This window comes from Artemia franciscana, chromosome 7 (assembly GCF_032884065.1).
Source record: "Artemia franciscana chromosome 7, ASM3288406v1, whole genome shotgun sequence".
NCBI lineage: Eukaryota > Metazoa > Arthropoda > Branchiopoda > Anostraca > Artemiidae > Artemia > Artemia franciscana.
Window position 1 is genome coordinate 35,643,816 of NC_088869.1, and position 11,208 is coordinate 35,655,023.

The 11,208-nt window shown below is 35.1% G+C and overlaps 1 protein-coding gene across 1 annotated transcript in view; it reads left to right on the forward strand.

Moving 5' to 3' along the window:
- The first annotated feature begins 1,278 nt into the window (after positions 1-1,278).
- The window catches only part of LOC136029207 (DNA repair protein RAD51 homolog 4-like), a 53,061-nt gene continuing 43,131 nt past the window's right edge, over positions 1,279-11,208 (forward strand). The window contains exon 1 of the mRNA XM_065707358.1: positions 1,279-1,388. The gene's annotated coding sequence lies outside the window, so the exon portion shown is untranslated. The remainder of the gene's footprint in view (positions 1,389-11,208) is intronic.

The window sequence follows — 11,208 nt, forward strand, 5'->3', positions numbered from 1 at the left end:
ATCGGCAAAGATTCTAATCGGAGATTTGCAGTTTGAGTGTGAAAAGTTCATCAAGACTTTATGTAGCAACTTCATCCAAAAAAGGTTTCTAAGAGACTCTACAAAGATCAATCCGTCAAACCCGAGTCATTTCCGATCATTAGAAGACGTCTTTTTAGGAGATGAGTGTGCCCAATATCTTTTGACATCGGTGCAGAGTGATAAAATAACCCTTGAGGACGTGAGCACTTTCCGAAAAAGGTGTTTAGGTTTTTACATTACCGCAGCGATACAGACGCTCAAGCGATTCCTGCACGGTGATCTTTTTTCGAAGTCCCTTCAGTTTGTAAATCCCAAAATGGCTTTGGGAACCGAAATAACGGTGTCGTAGTGGACCGATTTCCAAGTCTCATGCCAAAACTCACAGACACTGACTCCCAGTGGCACAAGCTGCCATATGCTTTTAGTGACTCCGAAAAAATAGATATGAGCAAAATTACAACAGACTTGATGTGGAGAAAAATACGCGAAATGAGAAACTTCACCGACGAAAGAGTTTTTCCAGATCTGGCAGAACTCGTCGAGAGGCTGCTCTCCCTACTGCTTTCGACCGCAGACTCAGAAAGAATTTTTTTCTTGGATCAGTGGTGTCAAGACAAAAAAGCGGAATAGGTTGAAGAAAGAACTATTTGCTGGTCACAAAATCGCGACTAAGAACAAAAGATGCAGTTTGCTACAAATATGTCCCTACAGACTATCAGATCAAGCTCCACAATTCCGAGAACCTCTAAGTAGCCACCCCACCCCCTGGTCAAGAAGTCGAATCCGAAAGCGAAGATGAAGAAGATCATTGAATATGAACCTCATTTTTCCTTCTTTTTTTAATGTATCTGAAGTAAAATTTTAATGATGATGCAAGACACTATGTTTCTCAAATGCCACCAACTGCTTAGAGAAGAAACACGACTTGCAAAAAAGACGAAAAACGTGAACAAAAACGTGAACCAAGATCCTTCCCCTGGACAAAAAAAGCCTTTTTACTTATTTTCTATGCTATTTTACCTTTTTCTTTGCCTCCTTTATTTATACCCCGCTTTTGTTCCCTTAGCGGGTTAAGAATAAATTATTAGGCTATTATTATCAGATTATATTCTATTCAGAAACTTTATTAAGATAAGACAGAATTTGACTTGTCTTAACTGATCAACTTTTTTGTGAAACCTGGGAAAATATAGAAGCGTAGCATAAATCTGTCCAAAAAAGCATAATTTTAGGCTCAAGGAAGCATAATCTCCATCCGATCTTGCAACACTGGTTCTAGCTGCTACGGAATTTTCAAAAAGATCGAATGTTGCCTGACGATCTCAATTTTGAATTAAAGTAAATTAATAAATATTTCTCAGGAAAAGGTGAGACTATAACCTAGGTTGTACTTTTTTATTGGATAATGAATCGTTCAGTCTGTACGTCTCGGGGGCTGATATAAAGCTGCCCCTCCCCCTAATGGTCCAATATAGAGCTGTGTACACAAAAAGATAGGGTAGGCTATGATAAAAAATAACGGAATTCTTAATTTAGGTAAAATTCTGGTAAAATACTACCACCTTATCTCGCTGGCAAATGCAATTTAAGGTAATTTAAGGCAATATCTTTAAAACCTTATAAAATGGAATTGAGCAAAGTTATGAAGCTGAAAACAATTTGGATGTACTTCAATTAAGCAGAAGATCTATTTTGCAAGGTTTCAATTTTATAACACACATCTTTAAAGGTCATCAAAGTTCAGGGCCCTCTAGAGGAAGAAGGAGTAGAGGCAGTTGCTTCAAAATACCTTCCTGGGACATACTTTAGTCCATAGATTCATCCCTGATAGTTTCAATTTCCTAACCTAAACCCTTTCTGAGATAGCAAGAAGTCAATTAACTAGAATTTTACCAAAACTAATATAGGCCTAGGCTAAAAAGCAATGAAACTCTTACTTTGTAATATGCACTATATTAACATTAATCATATGGTAAATTTATGCAAATTCACATAATTTAGCTAAGGAGTAGGTGATTCCATCATTTGATGCTATTTAATAATGCTCTTTCCAAATTAAATAATCATTTCTGGAGCAAATTCCATTTTGAGACTTTAGCTGGGCCCCAAAAAGCAATTTATTACCATGTCTAAAGCTTAAGACTAGCTAAAAACTAATTAGATATAAAAATCAGCTTTTAAACAAGGCCTTAAAGAACTCTATGATGTTTCAGTAAAACATCTCTATCATGTAGCCATGCCCTTTTATCAACAAAGAAAAAAAAAGAGAATGCACCATTACTATGCTACCCATGCAAAAATATGATTTTCCATGTTGTTAAATTTAAATGTAAGAATTGTAAGGTCCTATTCAGGGTTTTCAACAAGAGTCCTCTTTTTATTTTGATTTGATGCCTTTTTTTAAGGGTGTGTCAGGTTCTTTTCAAAATTTCTGCAAATTTTTTTCAAAATAACATTTTCCTATTAAGACTAACATAAATAATAATTACCATTCCTAAATCAGCTACAAATGACAATTTTTTTTTCACTAAATAGTTTTTTACAAGCACATTTTTAATGTATTAGTGACTATGGATTGTTTTGAGCCCCTTTAAGGACTCAAGATGGAACTTGGTCCAGAAGAAATTATTGAGTTTGAAAAAGCATAAAAAAAGGCATCAATTGATATATTCACTTTTCTCCTAGCTAAATTGTTTGGATATGTACAGAGACAGATCTAGAAGAAATCTTTGGGGGGGGGGCACTGAACCAAGGGTGCCTTTGTGACTCAAGTGGGCACCAAATTGACAAGTTTATTTTAAAAAAGATTAAAAAAAGAACAGAATAAGGGTGCCAGAAGTGTCTTATGAGGAGGGTTGCACACCCCCTCACCTCTCCCAATGCCATTACTTACCTGAATTGTATTTTAGTCTTTCATTTATCTAATTTCAACCATATTAGCTATACAGTTAAAATACATAAATAGATAGATTTATCACACAAAAGCCCTATTAGACCAGTTGTTATTTAATTAGTCACAAAACTAAAATTAAGGATTTTTTTAGTAGGGAGGGGCAGGGGAAGTTAAAAAATTCCTCCTTAACATAAATTAATGTTTTAAGTTGCCTTATCATACTCCCATCATTGATGCCAAGAAACCATACCCTAAATCAATGGGCTCTTAAGAAAGAGTATAAAAAAATCTGCCAAAAAAAAAAACACAATCTGAAGATTAAGACCTTGCAAGCAATTTTATTTATATGATTAATTTTTCCTGAATTGAGGTTTATCTTATAATTTAATGACAAAATGATTTGTAAACTGTGCAAGCAGTTTCATGTCTGAATCTCTAACAGATCAAGAGCAAAATCTTGGGTGTATGGGCCACTAGACCAAGGGCACCAATGTGACTGGAGGTGGGCACCAAATTGACAAGTTAATTTTAAAAAAGACTTAAAAAAAGAAAGGAGAAGGGGTGCCAGAAGTGTCTTGGGGGGAGGCCACCCCCTCCATCCCCATGGATCTGTTCCTGGCCTAAATTGCTTTTAACTCTTTCATTCATCTAATTTCAACCAAATTAGCTATGTAGTTAAAATAAATAGGTAGATAGATTTATTCACACAAAAGCCCTATTAGGCCATTTGCTATTTAGTTAATCATAAAACTGAAATTAAGGATTTTTTGAGGGTGGAGAGAGTTTATTATTAGTCTAAACTTCCCTTTCAATTTTTGGCTATTTTTCAATATTTTATCAAAATATCAGAAACCCCCTTGCACCCCTTCATCCCCTCAATCCCCTTGGACCTTCAGCCATCAGTCTTTGTCTCTTATCCATTCTATGCTTATGTCCAGATTTTCTTTTTATCCATTTTGACCTTTTAGCTACAAACCTACTTTTCAATCTGTCATTGTGAATAGACAAATAGCTATAACTTTGGTATTACCAAATGTTTATTGAACATCTAACACAAAGAAAAACTGATTCATTTTCAACCAGAGTTTCCATTTTCTTAAATAAGGAAGATAGCAGCAATCAAAGATTCTTCTGCCAATATTGCTGATATATACTGAAATCCCCTTGCACCCCTTAATCCCCTTGGACCTTCAGCCATTAATCTTTGTCTCTTATCTTTCTATGCTCATGTCCAGATTTTATTTTTATCCATTTTGACCTTTTAGCTACAAACCTACTTTTCAATCTGTCATTGTGAATAGACAAATAGCTATAACTTTGGTGTTACCAAATGTTTATTGAACATCTAACACAAAGAAAAACTGATTCATCTTCAACCTGAGTTTCCATTTTCTTAAATAAGGAAGATAGCAGCAATCAAAGATTCTTCTGCCAATATTGCTGATATATACTGAAATCCCCTTGCACCCCTTAATCCCCTTGGACCTTCAGCCATCAATCTTCGTCTCTTATCCATTCTATGCTCATGTCCAGATTTTATTTTTATCCATTTTGACCTTTTAGCTAAAAACCTACTTTTCAATCTGTCATTGTGAATAGACAAATAGCTATAACTTTGGTGTTACCAAATGTTTATTGAACATCTAACACAAAGAAAAACTTATTCATCTTCAACCTGAGTTTCCATTTTCTTAAATAGGGGAAAGATAGCAGCAATCAAAGATTTTTCTGCCAATATTGCAGATATATACTGAACTGGCTGAAAATAAATAATTTTTGTTCATTTTAAGTTTCAACTTTGCTCTTTATATTCATAGGAAAGCTTTGCTTTTTGTTCTTAATTGGGTAAATGAGCTACAAATAATTGATCAAATTGACAAGTTCACTTAAAAAAAAGAGTAAAAAAAAGAACAGAATGCAAATTAGGATGCCAGAAAAACCTTGAGGGTTGGTGGCCTAAGCCCCCCCCCCCCTTGTATATGTAGCCTATAAATTTCCAATCAGATTATGATGTTTCCTTCTATTATTATTTGCCTTGGCTATTTAACTTGTTTAATATGGTACTTTTTTATCCTCTCAGACTAAACCTGATATCTATCCATCAGAAGGGGGGAAGGGCCACTGTCATGATAACAATTACTATGTTCAAAAGGAGCATAAAATAAGGAGTGTAATTACACTATTTGTATTTTGTGTTTGTTTTGTATATAGTGTATGGCTGTATAAAGAGGGGCTGGGAACTAATTGTCAAAAATATAAACAAAACCAGGAGAAATAGCTTTAAATTAGCAATCTATTAATGTCTCTTTTTTTTCAGCATGTTTCCTTCTGGAGAGATGCTATTCCTAACCTTTCCTGTAAAAAGTATAATAGCTAAGGTCCATTGTGTTTTTTTTTTCAGTTGAAAAAGTTTAGAAGGATAGGAAGTTAAAACTGCAAACCAAGATTAGAATATTGGTAGCTACAATGATGACAGTGGTCAAAAATGGTTCTAAAATATGGGCACTCCAGAAGACATAGGAGGAATTGTTAGATGTTTTCCAGAGACATTGTTTAGCCTACAAATATTTTTAAGGGCCTGTTTGACTGACTATATTTCAAACAACAAGCTGTATAGAAATATGGTTCTATCCCACTTTCTAAGGCTATAATGAGAGAAATCTGGAGATGGCTTGGATATGTTTTCAGATGAAGGATGACAAATTGCCAAATATTTTTCTTTTCAGTTATCCATCTAGGGGCAAAAAAGGCAGGTTTTCCTTTAATAGGATGGAAAGACGTTGTAAGGAAAGATTTAAAGGAAATTACAACTCCTTGGTAGGAAGTAAAGAGAGAGATTGAGAATAGATTACAATAGAAAAAGACCATAAACAGCTCTGTTGGGCTTAGGTGGCTTGGTGCTGTAGTGAGCTGTTAGTAGTAGCAGTAGTACCACTTGATTCTTCAATCACTTTTGTTTCGAAAAAAATGCCTGGTGTAATGAAAATGTACTGTACCCCTGCTAATGAGGTCAGATATCCTATAGCCACAAGCTATATGAAAAATGTACGAAAATGCTATAATAATAGAATTCTTACTTTTTAGTATGAAGAAAGTTTATCTTAATCAGATTTTCATGTTTCCTTCTATTTTAATCTGTGTTTTCCTTTTTGCTTTTAAATATTGTATTTATCTAATTTTTATCGTTGCTTCACAATGATGCTATGCTATAGAGCAGGTAAAGGATAAATTGCCTGGTTAACAGAGATGCAATCATTATTGCAGCAATGAAGAGCATTAGATAAATAAATTATTTAGGGCTACATCTAGCCCCATGAAGGGGTGGTGCAGAGTGCAATCTCAGATAGTGACTATTATATTTGAAAAAGGGATTGGGACTATAATTGCAACAGGTTACTCTTTTATTATTTTAGTTTTTTAGTCTTCATGTAGGATTACTATCAAATCCTATTGAAAATGGTTGTGTAAATTTGAAGCTCGTGTCCATGGCTTAAATGAAGAAGGATGAACAACTACAGTCTTGGTTTTATATAGATCAGACCAGGATAAATCCTCTCTTAACCAATATGACACTTTTGAAGAAAATAATTAAGCTTGGCAAATAACACTTCAGCAATCCAGCTCATATGTCAATTCCTGAATCTCTCTAAGTTTCATTGTTTAAATTATTAAAATTTATTCTTTGAAGTAATTTTTTATCCCTAGCTAGTGTGCTAAGTTTATATTTTAGCATGTAAATCAGATAGCAAAAAAAGAAATATGCTCTTTGGTTAGTTAACGTTCATTATAGAATATACTTGGATTTAGGCTATGTCACTAACAATACCACAAATAACGGTAATACCTTAAATTACCTTAAATTGCAGCTTGGAGCGATATAAGGATTATCCATGCTTATTAAAACCTAAGGGCTTTCATTGGCTAGAGCTAATGAAGGCCCTCACTGCTGAATGTAATAAGTGAAGTTGGTTAATAGAGGCAATGCATATTTATACAGTATAAAGGCCAGTGGCGTTGTTGGGGGGGGCAAGGGGATGAGCAGTTGCCCCTCCCAATAATTAAAGAAAAACATAATTTGTTTATTTAGTAGCTTTAAAACTGTTTCTTGTTTTAAGTGTCAAATTTGCTCTTTATTTTCAGCAGATTTTTTTTTTCAATTAATCCATGTGCATTTTTAACATAAGGAAAACAAGAAAGATAGCAGTCCAGCACACTTCATAACATGTTTCACATTAATAATTTTCCAGATATACTGCCATTGAAACCTTATCATCAAGTAAAAATGTGAGCCTAGTTAATGGCGAAATTGAAAATGTTCTATGCTTCCTGTTTTGCCACATTTGCTCAGGTTAATTTTTTGCTTGATATTTAAAGTGCTTTTGCTTCCTAAAATCTTTCATTTCAACATCAGCTTCTCTTGTTTTAAAACTTTCAAAGGTGGAAATGAATACACATCTGCAAATCTACATCTGCAAATATGACAGAAATGGAATCATTAAAGAATAAGAAGGCAGATATATAGTGAATATGGTTTCCTGAATCAATCAAAAAAGAAATCATTGAAAAAGAAAATAAGGCTTAGATCTTTTTATAATGATATTCATGCTATAACTAGATGGGCCAAGAAGGTTGTTGTTTGGTCAGGAAATTTTGTAGAGGGGGATCTGCTCCAGGAATCATTTAATTGTTTAAATTTTATTTTCAGCATTTAATTGAAACTCTGATTCTCTTATTTGTCATTGAAATGCCTGAACGATTAACATCCAATTCCTTGCATTTGGATTCACAAACTAACGCATAAATATTGGACTGCCTCTATGTACAATAGTATTCCCTGTACCATCAATCATAAGTACAATTTTACAACTTTCAATATAAATTATGGCAGTATTCTGTTCAAAATGCCAAAAACAAGCCAAAGCCTTGGTTATTAAGGAGAAAAACAAACAAAAAACATTTTAAAATATTTCTGTCTTGACTAATATCAAAACACTGAATTAAATGCAAACAAAACTAGACCTACGTTGCCTGAGCAACGTAAAGTGCTGTGGCAATTCTGAGGTCCACACTTTCCGTAAAAACCGTACAGGTTAGAACCTTACTAGTTTCCAGGAATAAGCCGACATCGGCGGCGTAGGAAAAAAAAAACAGGACAAAACCAAAGTATTATAATATGGGACCATTGCTGGTATCACTATTATATCTGGGACCAACACTGGCACCATTATTTGTTCTCCAACGCCACACCAGCATTGCTGGCAGTTTTGTTAGGGTATGGTAACGTGATCAAACAATCAAAAGAGCCAAACTCTGGCCAAGGGTGCCACAACCTGTGTCACCAGTAATATCTTTAGCTATCTCTTTGGAGGGTAAACGGACCCCCCTGTTGATATATCAATGATGATATTTCTTGCGAATTTTTGTACTACCCTGCCTGGGTTCAGGGAAAATAATCTTACACAGCCGTAGAAAATAACTTACTTGTATTCTCCTGAAGGTCATTCCAACAAAATATATGTCTATAAACTCTGAAAACAGACTTTGCATTCTAGGAATAAACCATACAAACTCTGAAAATGGAATAAAAACAAAATCACCACTTCTGAACAAAGAACTTTGTATAGGGGTGGACCATAGATTAACCCTGGCCAATCCTATAAATGAGACTTTCAAAATCAAACATTTTTTGAAACACTTTCTGAGGAAGACAGAAATAAATTTTAACTCAAAAGTTTACTTATTACAACACCACTGGCTTATCAACAGGACTTTGACTTGTAATTGAAAATTAAATTATAGGCAAATCTAAGCAAATTTAATAACAAAAAGGAAAACAGGTCACTTATCTGAAAAAAAAGAAAGAAAAGGGACTGGAAGCTCCAATACCTCCCCCTATAAGATAAATGACCACCCATGTGCCCTGCTGGTCCACCCTCACAAACATATACTGAACTTCAAGTTTTCAATATTCATTTGACTTCTTTTTTCACCAGTGTCTGTGCCACTGTGTTCACAGCTTGGGTCTGGATCTGTTGCTATCCACCCATTTTCATTGCAGAACAACCATGGTTTAGATTTTATGGGCATCCGCATGAGGTTTTGAAAATTGAAGCCCACAAGATTAGCAGAAAATAATCATGCTTAGCATGATTGAATAATAATTTTCCTGTTCTTATGAATTTACTTTTGAGATAAGCATAGAATTAGGCTCTGGCATGTTCAATGATGCCAGTCATCAAGAGAAATTGTCTAAACTAGCTTCTTAATCTCCATCAGTGCAAACAACACTACATCTCAATTAAAACGCAAATTACCCCTTGGCATAAATTGAAATAATGTATCACCAAAAGTACATAGGCCTCTGAAAACGATAGGGGTACAGAGAAATCAGGTAGGATTCTCAACAAACCATGCATCAATTCTTCTGGGTCCTCTCCCTTGGGATAGTCGAGTGAAGACCACTCTTTGATGCCAATTAAAGATGAAATTTGAATACATAACTCAAGAAATGTTGTTCAAAAGAATTAATTGTTGATTTCAGTGAAGAGTTAAAACTGAGAATAGGGCTACTGAACAAAGGTTTATGTGAAATATGAAGTGACTGGGAGACAATATCCCCCAAGGACTCTAGATCAGAGGGGCAAAATCTTGGTAACAGGGTCATAACCGGCCAACCAATTTTCTGTTGAATGAACCATCCATCATTCATAGCTCCCCGAAGGGCCCCTCCCCCCAAAAAAGAGACCAAGTCTCCCTTAGAGTTGATAAGACTAATCTCAGATTCCTTCCCAAGCTAATCCAACCTGACATTCAATATCTCCTAACTCGTGTGTCCACCACCTTTGACGGTATCTCTTTATTGTATTTGCGTTTAATATTTCTTTTCTCCCTTTTAGTTTTCTTTTCTTTTGCTGTAGTATTAAATAAATATTCGTTGAATGGGTTTTGGATTCCGACATTTGGTTTATCCTATTGCACTAACATTTCTTGAACTTTACGAGGAAAAGTGCGTGCAATAGATATCTTTTCATTTGTATCTGGCATAATGAGTGTTTCACTTTGGTATGTACTTGTTGATGTCTCGTATTTGTTACATATAATCCACTCAAGCGAGATATCACTATCCCAGATGCTCTGTTTCCAATTAATTCCTCTGCAACAATCCTAGGCGTAACATTTACAAGTGACTGCTCGTTTAAGCTGCATGTAGACAATATTGTGCACAAGGGTCACTATTCAATCCAGAGTTTAACAAGTATGCGCAGGTTAGGCTTCTCTGATCGTCAGCTCCTTCTGGCGTATACAACCTACATCAGGCCTTTCCTCGAGTATTGCTGTCCTGTTTGGGGTCCCCAAACTCAGAACATAGCTTACATGACAGATGAACTAGAACATGTCCAAAAACGCGCTACTAGAATAATACTAGGACCCAGGTTCAGCAGCTACGAAAGTGCCCTTGAGCTCTTGAATTTGCCCACCTTATTCGACCGAAGACATGAGCTGATAATGAAATTTGGGAAATCACTATTAACAAACGAGAAATCCCGATCCATACTTCCACCATCCGCATCAATCAGCAGATATACTAGGCATTACAACAAACTAGAACCAGTCAAGTGCCGTACGAACAGATTCGCAAACTCCTTTGTACCATATTTTGTAAGAGCATTTAACAAGTGTTAATTGTAATTTTGCGATTGTAAAAATAGCATAATTTAGCGTTCATTTTTGTGTGCTACGATAGCTATTTAAATAAACGAATACGAATACGAATACATGTGTTTTGAAGTTTTCTGTTTTCCTAAAAATTCTCCGAAAAACCAATTTTACGCATTTTATTCTCAATAATATGTGGCAAAGTTACTTCTGCATCCCATTTTTCCGGATTATCCACATTTTCAACTGGAGTATCAAGCATCTCGTTTTTTTGACAGGGTGGCTTAGCCTGCCTTTTGGTTTTGTGGGTCGGTCCACCTTCCCCCCTTGTCAAAGAAGTTGTATATATTTCTGTCTTAGCATTTAATGTCTGATAATCTCTCACTCATTGACATTCCCTTACGGGCTTTGTAAGCTTTAGTAAGGGTTTTCATACAAGCCTGGTGATATATTTCATTAGCTTGCCTATCTTTTTCAAAAATCTTTTTGAAAATCTTTTTCTCGCCTATCTTTTTTGTTCATATGTGCCTGATGATATATTTCATAGGCTTGACTATCTTTTTCAATTTGATCTATCTCATCCTGCATTTTTTTCATATACCCTAGGTGCTTTCTCTCAAAGGCCTCCATATCACCCT